Source organism: Octopus bimaculoides, chromosome 2, assembly GCF_046866305.1.
Source record: "Octopus bimaculoides isolate indiv1 chromosome 2, ASM4686630v1, whole genome shotgun sequence".
Classification (NCBI taxonomy): Eukaryota; Metazoa; Mollusca; class Cephalopoda; order Octopoda; family Octopodidae; genus Octopus; species Octopus bimaculoides.
The window spans coordinates 121629743-121642242 of NC_142929.1; the positions used below are offsets into that span (position 1 = coordinate 121629743).

A 12500-nucleotide genomic window follows, 5' to 3' on the forward strand; every position below is an offset into this window, starting at 1 on the left:
ACTAGAACAGTTTTGAACATGTCATATGACCAACAGAAAGTGGTGCTTCCACTATATTGTTCAATTACCGTGTATATGATGAACAGTGAAGTTGAGATTTGTTGTGCGACTCTTCTGACTGTCAAAATTGAAGTCAAGATTTTTTATGTATTACTCACAAGGTGTCGAAAGATTTGTGAATGTTGGTATAGAAATAGATTAGATTGTCTTCCATTTATTTGTACAGCTAGCATTTCGTAAAAGTGATTTGGGGACAAGGATGATATATAGCTGTTACGTTTTGGGAGAGGTATGACAGATAACCTCTTATGAAAAATCATGGGTTTGAAACATCTACGTATTTTTTATGGTATACGCGTGCGTGCGTGTATATATAGATAGATACATACATACATTCATACGTAACATATATATATATATATATATATATATATATATATATATATATATACATATATGTATGTGAACATATATATATATATGTAATATATGTGTGTGTCAATGCATGTTATGTATATGTATATCTATGTTTATATACTCTATATTTTTTTGAGTTCTACATCAGATAATGTTTCATTACTATATGCTATCCACCCATATATCTTAAATGCAAGCAACCTTACTATAGACAGACACAGACAGACACAGACAGACAGACAGACAGACAGACAGACAGACAGACCGACAGATAGATAGATAGATAGATAGATAGATAGATAGATAGGCGAACAAAAGATATATGTTAGAGGGGAATGAAAGTATTTGTATTAAAGTATTTGTATTAATAGAGAACAAGAAAATGAAGATGGAGGCGAGAGAGAGAGAGAGAGAGAGAAGGAGTGCGTGTGTGTGTGTGAGAGAGAGGGGGGAGAGTTATAGGGGGTGAATAGAGGTGGTTTAGGGAGAGCTTATTAAGAAGTTATATCTGGGGGGGGTAGTTTCGTTAAAATTAATTGTTCCACAACACGAGCGATAGCAATAAACTCTGTACTACCTCTAGCAACATTACCGCTACCTCCAACATTACCTTAACAGCAACGATTCTGCTACCACCACCCAAACCCACCACCACCCAAACCCACCACCACCGTCTCTCTCTCTCTCTCTCTCTCTCTCTCTCTCTCTCTCTCTCTCTCTCTCTCTCTCTCTCAGCACTAGCACTGCTTCCGCTACTACAACACACACCACAACCACTACCTCAACCACCACCGCAACTATTATCAAGTTTTTTCCCCAAACTACAACAGCAACTCTACCATCACGAACACCACCATCACTACCAGTATTACTGCCTCCATTATCACCATCCCTACCACCACTACCACCACCATTATCACTAACGCTTCAACTGTCACAATTACCACCGCCATCTCTATGAACTACACCACTACTACTACTACCACTACCACCACCACTGCCAGCATCCCAAACAACGTCCCTAGCACCACAACCATCAGCGCCATCATCCCAAACAACATTACTAGCACCACAACCACCACCACCACCAGCAGCAGCAGCAGCGCAACGAGGTCCCATTATTGAATTCTCAACAACGCTACCATCAACACTACCACAACCATCAATAACATTAACAACACCACTTCTTATCATCATACCACCTTCACCACCTTCAACAACAATAGCAAAACCACCTACAACCATCAGACTAATATTTCCCACCGCCAGCACAAACGACACCTTCACCGCCAACGCCAACAACACTACCGCCACGCCCACCATTATCATAACCATTAACACTAGGACCATTGATGCCGACACCACCACCACAACCAACACATCACGACCGCAGTCACAAACACCAACCATAGCTGCCACCGTCATAATGTGAATAAACGAGAGTTTGCAGTCAGTTCTGTGTTGGTTAGTTTTATTGGAGCGAGCAGTGTTTGTGTGTCTGTTACAAACGAGTATATATATAGAGAACTATCACGGACCTGTTTAAACGGTTGATGACAGGAGCCAGGTAAGTGATTCACTCTTGTTTAGATATTATTTATTATTGTTTATTATTATTATTATTATTATTATTATTGTCTTTGTGTTGCGTTGCATATATCCCTTCTTTTTCAGTGCATACTGTGTATACTTTTCTTATCTCATTTTTCTATCATTCCATCATCATATGTTAACCCCAACACTTTATGTCTGTCTTTGTATTGTTCCCCTCATCCATCGCCCTTGTGGCAAATAAATGAAGTCATTCTTATTATCATCGCTTCTGTGCCTTTTGGTTAAGATCAAAGTGTATTGAGTTCAAAATTCCGCCGAGATGGACTTTGCTTTTTTCATTCTTTCGGGGTCGTTGAAAAAAGTACCAGTTAAGCACAGGGGCTGATGTAATCGACTATCTCCTCTCCATAGCACCTATAGTAAATAGGATTATTATTATTATTACTATTATTATTATTATTATTATTATTATTATATCAAAAAGGATTATTATTATCATTATTATTATTATTATTTATCATCGTGTTTTCAATAGTTTTCTTTGTTCCCTTGTACTTTCGAATGCGTTCTTGAGATGTGTTCAGCGTTGCCTTTAAGTGATGTACACTTGTTTTTGTAAACCCCGTCTGTTTAGTTTTGTTGTGGAATTTATTTTTCTGTTTATGATATTGTTATTTCGGTGTTTTGTATGTCGTGTAATGTATTTGCAATGTGAATGTGCTATTTAGTTAGTCGGTGATAGTATTTTGGTGTTATTATTTCACTGATGAAAAATAAAATGAATAGAAAGAAAATAAGCCAATATTTTAATTACTATTACTATTATTATTATTAAAAATCTTAAAGCGTAAGGTACAATAATTTGTGATATTTGCGCCGGCTCTTTAAGCTCTGTATTCAAAAACAGCTGAGATAAACTTTGTCTTTCATACTTCCTGTTACATTTATTCCGGTCAAGCAAAAGTAACAGGGTAGACGTAATAGATTAATATCCCACCTCCTTGCCCCACAAAATACTCTAGTTTTTGTGCCTATGTTTTAGAAACGATTATAACATTAATAATAATATTTGTTTCAAATTTTGGCAGTAGTCCAAAAGTTTTTTGGCGGTGGATCGAATATTATTTTCTTACATCGACCTCAATATTGACTGGTGCTTTATTTTATCAACCCAGAAAGGATGAAATGTAAAGTTGAAGTCGGCGGTATTTGAACTCTGAACGTAGTGAATCGGGAAAAATACCACTAAGCATTTCGTCCGATGCACACCTGGGTTTTGCGTTCATTCGTGTCATATTTTTACATTCGCCATATTGTCACAAATAGTTTCTTATGCACGTAGTATTGTTATTATTGGCGTTTTAAGTGTAAATTCAGTCTGGATCGAATTTGCTTTTCATGGCTCCTTAATTCAATGAGGTACTGGGATTGATTTAGTGGATTATACACCTTCCACAAAAATGTGTTGCTTTCTACCTCATTGTTGTTTTTTACGTTCTGAGTTTGAATTCAGCGGACAATGACTTTGTATTTTTCCTTTTCTCTTCCTTCCTTTTCGGGGTCAATACTGTAAAGTGCTTGTAAAATAGTTGTGTTGAATAACTTAACTATATCTTACGCTAACATATGTATGCCAGATATCGTTTGGCAGAATCGACAGGGGCCCTGCGTTGATTGTTCCAGCTCTTTAAGTTCTGAGTTCCAATCTCGCTGTGTAGTCTCTCACTTGCAGTAGAATGGTTTGTTGTTTAACCCTAGGTCAGCACTGGTCGATCATCTAGCTGATCAAAGGCACTCCAATGATGGCTATCCAGTCTTTTCTGTCTGCCTTATCTAAGATCTGCATTTTGCTTTTATGATGTAACTTGAGAAAGATTTGACTAATATTTATAGCTATTCTTTCATTCCAATACCCTTATTAACACAAAGCTGTTTATTAGAAATGTCATGGCAGAATAGGTTGAGAAATGGGTAAAACACCTTAGATCAACTTTTCATTTCATCATTCCGAGTAGATTAAAACAGGTATCAATTAAATACTGGAGCCAGAATTAAAAGGAATAGACCCACCCTCTCTAAATTTTCTGGCTTTGTGTCGAGAGTACAGAAGAAACAGGGACTTATATAATATGGCTTTGAGTATATCACTTTTTTCTTTTTTTTTCCCATTCTGAGTTCTAATGCTGCTTGTTCAAATTTGTATGTAACTAACTTTCTTGATCGATAAAATATGTATCAATATTTACTGAGGACCATCGACCAACTATATTCTTGTCCGTGTTGTTTAGCTTCTCATTTTTAGGAACAAAAGCGTTCCAGTAGTGGCCATCTTGCTTGTTATTTCTTAGGCTACATTGTCTAAAGTGTCTTTCCTTTCTTAACATGGTAGGATTTGATTTGTGAAAGATTTGGTAGCTGTTTATTGCAGACTGAGCGATTATGTACAGGAGCATCCTTTGAACCTTCAACAATATTGTTGTTATTATCTGACGCAAGGTCTGCCCTGAACCCATTTGATCAAAATGCATTCTAGCCTTGAGTATCCTGTATATTATGGAGGCACAGTGTATTGAGTACTATATTATTCAATATCTCATTATCTTACGATAGTTTAGAGCGATTTGAGAAAGACTAATGCGTTCAACCAGAATGAGGCTCGACTCATTGGTTCATGGTAATGTTGTTAATTTTGCAGTTATTCTTGTTATTCCTAGCAACTTATTAGTTGTTTTCTTCACTGTTAGTTGTTTTTTTCGCAACGGTAATTGTCGCTTTTATTATTGATGTTGCTGTTGTTGTTGCTTGATGTATTTTGTTTCGTTTTGTTTTGAGGTTTTTGCTACCCTTGTGGCTGTTTCAACTGTTTTTGGTGGTGGTTGTTGTTGTAGTGATGATATTTTTGCTGCTGTTGTTGTTGTTGTCGTTGTCCTTGTTACTCTTGTTACTGTTGCGGTTGTTTTCTTCGTCATTACACTTATTGATGTTGTTACTGTTGTAGCTATTGTTGCTATTGTTATAGTTATTGTTGACCACAAACAGATTTACCGCTCAAACTCACATCTCCACAGCTCCCTGTAACACTGGTCGTCTTTGGTTTGTTGGTATTTAAACTCTGGATTCTTAAATTATGTATGGGGCGCGTAAAGATTATTTGGTGCATTCACAGATAAAACTAAGACTTGCTTTGTTTTTAGAGGATTATATTTGTTAACGCAAAATAAAAACGTTTTAAATATTAACGCTAAACAATTTATGTATAAAATATAGAATATGAGCATCGAATGAAAACTGAACAAAAACAGTAGACCACTTGGATCACCTTTGTTCTGTTCGTCTTTCATTCTGGTTCCATACTTGCATTTTACACTGAGAGAGGCAGCATCTGATGGCTGTCATATATCGTCAAATCATTGGTCTATTGTGTAACTAAGCATTTATAAACAAGATGTTTCTATATTTCGCTGCAACACACATTTTGTGAGTTTCGTATAATGAACTTTTGATTTTATAACGATTTGTAATGCATGTACTGTTTGGTAATTGTTGGCCACTTGGGTTTTACGTTCATTCGTGTATGTAAAACACTTCTTTCTCTTAGAGAAGGAAGTGTTTCGTGAAAAGTATAAAATATGGGTGAGCGCGCGAGTTTGTGTGTGTGTGCGCGCGCCTGTGTGAGCGTGCGTGCGTGAGTGTGTATCTGTCTGTCTGTGTCTTTGTATGTGTGTGAGTTTATATATATATATATATATATAAGAGAAGGGAATTGTGACTCATTAGGTACTTGTGGAGACAATCCAGTTGTGACGAGTGAGAGATTAACAAATAATGGCGCATATTCCTATAGTAACACTGTGCCATATAAAATTAATCCAACACATATAAAAATAAAATTTTCAGTGTTTTGATTTTAGAATTTATTATTTAAAATTTAGTATTTATGAATATATATTCGTCGTGCCTACATCAGTAATTCTTACATTAGTTATTCTTTTAAAACATTTCTACGGTTATCTAAAAATATTAGTTAATAGTTTATTGCATTAATAATTATTCTATATTTTTATTGCCTTCACCGTATTTACTGTTTTACCGTATTACATTAAAATGAAAATATCTCCCTATAGTCAAATTTGTCAAACAAAGATATGGCAAACAACTAAATTGAAACAATTATTTTTGCAGGGCCTGATTAAGTAATATAAATTCGGAGCTTAGTAAAACTGTAAAAACTGAACAATCCTGCACAAACAAGGGAAACTACAACGAATCTCTTTGTGCAATATAGATTATGTGGAGTCTTAAATACGAAGAGGCACCGACCATAAGCTCAGTTTGTTTGGCATATTTAGCGAATGAAAGTATGTAACTTACTACTTTTAAATATAGCTTGATACTTGTCATACTTCCTATGTCGCCAAATCTTTACCGTCTTTTAAGATTTCTGAAATCTTCGAAAGCATTAAATCACTTCATAAAACATACTTATGAAATACTTTAGAGCATCATAGGAAGCCCCATATTAAATTATAAAACCAAGACTCCAAAGGCCTTTCGTGAAAATCTTGTGTTGTTAAAGGCAGGCGGAATCATGGAAATTATTCTTATACTGATCTAAGCGCAGGGGATAATAATAATAATAAAACTCGTTGTTAAATGATACAGTATGTAATAGAATATCAGAAATTATCAATTACCATTTTGTGTTACATATTGAAAGAATTAAAAGACGTTCTAACTTGCGAAGCGGTTCGACGAATCGGCCGATATTATAAATATGACTCGATTGTTAAAAGGGCGAACAACTTAGGGTATCTTATTCAAAGCTACTATTTTAAGGAATTAGGTTTGGAATAGTATAATTAGGTCGGTGATGATGGTGATGCAACAGCTATTATGGAAAAACTGTTGAGCTCAAGCTAAAGATAAATCCTCAAGCAATTTACATTCTACAGTCATACAATGCATGATATGTCATCCGGCGAGGTGTCAGTACTGATTCACCTGCTTCAGTAAATGTTATGTAAAGAGGAATAAACCGTCTATTCGCAAACCTATGTCACGATAACTGATTCGAATTCAACAACCTTTTAGTGAAGACAAAATGCAGTAATTATCAAAGAGAGGAACTCTGTGAACGACTACTTGATATTAAAAAGAAAAATGTTTTTGTCAAACAAATAAAACAAATTAATCTCTGATCTTCCCTAATTCTTTCATGTGAATTTGCAAATTATATTTTAAAATGAATCTGAGCGGCTTTTACCGCAAAAGAACACAAATATTTCACTTTCAAAGATAACACTGAAATGTTCAACTATAAATACGTAAATAAACCTATAGAAACATGCAATATAAAATGATTAATTTCAAACGTTACTCCAGAAGACAAATATGTCGCTGTGTGTTTTCATGGAGCTGACCAATTTTCTAACAAACATGTACAACTGTAAATTAAATTGAGCCCAAAGCCTATTCATTTTAGTTATGAAACAGGTAATACATATTCCTCTGAAGTTTCCAGAAGAATTTAAGAATTTACAGAACTATCATATAATTCGAGTCGGAAAGTTTAATTTTCAAAGACAAATTCGAACGTATTATGTCTTGTCTTTCTAAGTTTTAGGGAGTTATTGCTTATAATTTAATTTTTATATACATATGTATGCATGTATGTGGACATATATATATATATATATATATATATATATATATATATATATATATATATACCGGAGTAAGCACATGAAAACTGTCCGATGAACGGGAACGTGAAACTCAGAGTAACGGTTTTTTTGTTATATTTCTGCTGCTTTTAAATAAAGTATATATATATATATATATATATATATATATATATATATATATATATATATATATATATATATATATATATATATATATATATATATATTATTCAAAAGAATTCCAACTGTTTTTTATGTTTTATTTATATTCTTATAAAATTAATGTGGGATATATATATATATATATATATATATATATATATATATATATATATATACACAAACACACGCACTCACGCACACACAAAAACACGCACATATATTGTGTGTATGTGTGTGTGCGTACCCATAAACAGATGACGTGGTTCTGCTCAGTATCTATCAACAAAATCCCGAGTAAAAGACATTGGTCACCTCGAGGACAGAGTACAGGGCACGCAGCGGGAAACAAGCAGAGCCGAGAATGTAACGGGACGAAATTCTTGATTACATTTATAAAATTATAAACGAAACACTTTGATACTTAATGATATATTGCATCTGCTAATGCTTCGGCGTTGCACGAACAGGTCTAAAACAGGTTATCGATCAAATCTTACAGAGAACTCTCACCGGTCCACTGCCCTCCATATCACTAAATAATCATAAAATAAAAGTCAATATGTTCATGCATGAGTTTTAATGGCGGTAACAACAACAATTACACGGGGCAATATTGGTGGTCTAAAGCACAATTTCAGATGAAAATACTTACTACTTCATAGATATGTGTACGTATGTGTATGTGTGTATGTGTGTATATCTTTATGCTCTTTACTAGTTCTAATTATTAGTAATCTTCCTGTAAAGAAGGGGTTGTTTTCTTACAAACTCCGTCCTTGGAATATTGATAACAAAAGCAAATTCTTGCAGATTTTTACAGTTCCCCTTACAGTTTGTATTTGTAATGTGATTTCTTTTTTCTGAAAACACAACCTTGTCTAGATTTCCACTTAGGTATTTACTCATAAACCCAGGTACACCAATTATTATTCGTATATATGTGAATATATACTCTGAGTACAGGAGCTTGAGGTTTCGAGGCAGTTGTCCATATTTGTCCTCTTTTTCTTTCATTTTCAAAGGACATCTGCATGACAGAGGACCTCTATAACTGTACATACTCTTTTCTTTCTGCCCCAGACAATATGCGTTTGTACTTGTATGTATGTATGTATGTATGTATGTATGTTTAGGGAGTTGTATATGTATAGGACCAACTGTTATACCATGTGTTCCAGTTAACTTTTGCAAAATTATCATCAATATTTCAAGATCTCCCTAAGATGTGATTATGAGGAATTAGGTCTCATATGAGAATGTGAAAAATCTTTGAAACAAAAGCCAAAACTAGAACATTTTCGTGTTTTCGGAGCAACAAACACACGCATACATATGCACATGCACACATAAACTCACATAGTAATGTTACTTTTATTATGCAGCTGCAGCTGCTTATTCTGTTGTCATTAAGTTGTTGTCGAAGTTGTTTTCTTTCTTTTGGTTTTATCAAAGCTTATGTAGATATTTACAATATCATATGCCATTACGTCTTCTATAAACGTATCATAGGAACAAAATTAAATTATGGTTGTGTGCGCGCGCGTAAACAAGTGGTTATTATGCGGGTCGGGTCGGTGTTCGCGTATGTAAATGTGTAGAAGTTTAACTGTATAAATGACTGAAATAAGAAAACTATAAAAGATATAAGTATATATATATATATATATATATATATATATATATATATATATATATATATACACATACATACATACATACATACATACATACATACATACATACATATATATACGTGTGTATGCGTGTGCGTGTATTACATATACATGATACATATGCTTTATATATGTATATATATATATATATATATAGACAGACATGAACACATGCATATACACGTAATGTTGATGGGCAGCATTTGAGTTTTTCTATCCAATAAGTTTTTAAACCAAAATTTACACGCTATTATTTATAACTTTACATATGCTTCAAGTTTCAATGTTCCGAAGGAGACATGTTGGACCATTAAACTCTACACAGTTTTTCTCTCTCCGTTTTTTTTTCTTCATTCTCTCTCCATTTTTTCTTCTTATTCCTTCCTGTCGAAGAGCATAGGCTCGAAACGTAAAATACTTTTCTATTTTTCTCGAGCTTTAACTAATACACCTGTTTATTGTTCCTACACCTGTCTTCGTCTTTTGTTTTCTGTAAATTCGAACTAATATATATATATATATATATTAATTTATGCCCTTAACGTAATTTTAAGCAAAATCATGATGACACAGTGTGACAGAAGCCTGGTTCTTTGAATAACAGCTTTATTCCCACTTCCACATAGTTTCTATCTTCCCAGTCTTGGGTCTAAGAGGGGTTATAATAAAATACAGTTGCCTTCTATATCACACAGTAAGTAATAACTCAGTATTTCACGAATTCGATGTGAAATTCTTTACAGTGCGACAATGCTGAGCTGACACAAATTCGTGAATACATGCACACAGAACACACACTCACACACACACACACACACACACACACACACACACACACACACACACACACACACACACAATTATTATAACAATATATGTGTGTGTGTATTATGTATATACACGTGTGCATGTGTCCATGAGTAAGAGTATACACACACACACAGATAGATAGATAGATAGATAGATAGATAGATAGATAGATAGATAGATAGATAGATAGATAGATAGAGTCATGTATGATTTATATTTATGTGTAGATAAGGATGCACACATATATAAATATCTCTATGGAAACAAATACCGATGTTTTCATGTGATAGGTTTGATAATTGTTGAGGTTTCTACATGAAACCAGTGGTAGCCTTAATACACAATCTGTATCCACGAATGTTGTGGTGAGCACTCGTTCTTATTGTTCGATATTTATGTATATAGGTGAGGTATGTATATGTGTGTGTACGCGCGTATATATACATGTGTATGAATGTATGTGTGTATGTATGTATGCACACTCTTTTACCAGACACAGTCAACTGGCTGTGGCCAGATTAATGCATTATTATTGAATCTACTTTCACTTCTGTAATTGGACACCGCTCCTCTCATTTGTGTCCTTTGCTGTGATGTAATTTCACTGGGATAAAATTACGTTCAGATACATCTGAAAAACACCTACATCTTTCATGTAGAGCACGTGTTTTTCTCTTCTTTTGGAGAGTCCCAATCTGTTACAAAATTAGTTCCTTACTTTCGAGGATGCTAGGAACTTTGATAATATGCTGTAGTGTCAAGTTGGGGGGATTGTCATAGCTTTTAGTTCCAAAGTTTGATGGTTGATCTCCATGTGTATGCGTGTGTATGTGTGTGTGTGTGCACGCACGTGCAACTGCGTTTGTGTGTATGTATGTATAAATATATGTGTGCGTGTGTACATATTTAAAAAACATAACGTTAAGAGGTTTGAGAGTTGATTATATATTTATTCAACCACGTGAGTGCCTTAGGATATGACCATTTCGCAAATTGCTTGGTGCAGTATTCATTTCATTATGCAAGAAATTATGCGTACATGTTTGCATGAATATGTATGCTCACCATTACATAAATTAATGACCATCATAATTTAATGCAATTTATTCATAAATTGATGTAAATAATGAAAGCTAGCTTCAGCAGATCACCGCAGCATCATGGTCACATCAATAGCTCAACTTTGTTTATACACATAAAATTCACTCCTTATATACACAGGAGGGCCAGAGCTGAGCAAAGCAACATTGATTTAGCTAGTAAAAGATGAGCAGCCTAGACGAAATATATTGTGCTGTTATTATTACGAAAAAATGTTCTTCGCATAGAAACACCCTCAAATTAATCAAGTAAAAGCGCTTCATAGAAAATGACGAATTAACCATCCTTAATTTAAACAAGATAACAAGAAGAAAAAAGAAGCAAGAGATAAAGTAAAGATAACAATAACAGATAAAGTAAAAATAAAATAACATAAGATTTATAAAATATAAGCAAATAAAATAAAAGGATTTTATTCCAAAATGATCACACAAATGGTTAATTGAGGGACAATAAAACTGGCAAACTGAAGATTCTACAGAATTCATGGATGAATGCGTGAATACAGGGAGGTCGAACTAACATAAAAGACTGTGTTCAACAACAATAAACTTCTATATGAAGTCCACAAGGTCACAAAAGCATCAGAGAAAGCATTTGAACTTTCAAGAATTTTATTCACACATCAGCCACATCTCAATATGCTTTCCAGCGGAATCTGAATAAGCAAAATACATACACACACACACACACACACACACACACACACACACACACACACACACACACATACACGCACACACATAGAAACACATATATGGAAGCATGATATATGCAAATGAATATAAATAAATACACATATACACACAGAAGAAGGCACGCACGCACGCACACACGCACACACACACACACACACACACACACACATATACACACACACACACAAGTACATATTCAGAAACTTCGAGAGACATAAAATAATTAATTTTTAATATTTGAACTCGAAGTAGATAAGGCTATAAGCAACAGCGTGTAAATATTGGGTTTAAAAAACCCTTTGGATAAGAAATGGTCGATGGCTTTTTTAAGTACAGTCATAATATTGTAGGTGGTGTGTGAAGTAGCTGTTTTCGGGATGGAGTAGGCTATGCTGAGTGTC

General features: G+C 34.2%; 1 protein-coding gene across 1 annotated transcript in view; it reads left to right on the plus strand.

Moving 5' to 3' along the window:
* Positions 1 to 1750: 1750 nt before the first annotated feature.
* Positions 1751 to 12500, plus strand: part of LOC106876284 (uncharacterized) — a 124715-nt gene continuing 113965 nt past the window's right edge. The window contains exon 1 of the mRNA XM_052965552.2: positions 1751 to 1984. The gene's annotated coding sequence lies outside the window, so the exon portion shown is untranslated. The remainder of the gene's footprint in view (positions 1985 to 12500) is intronic.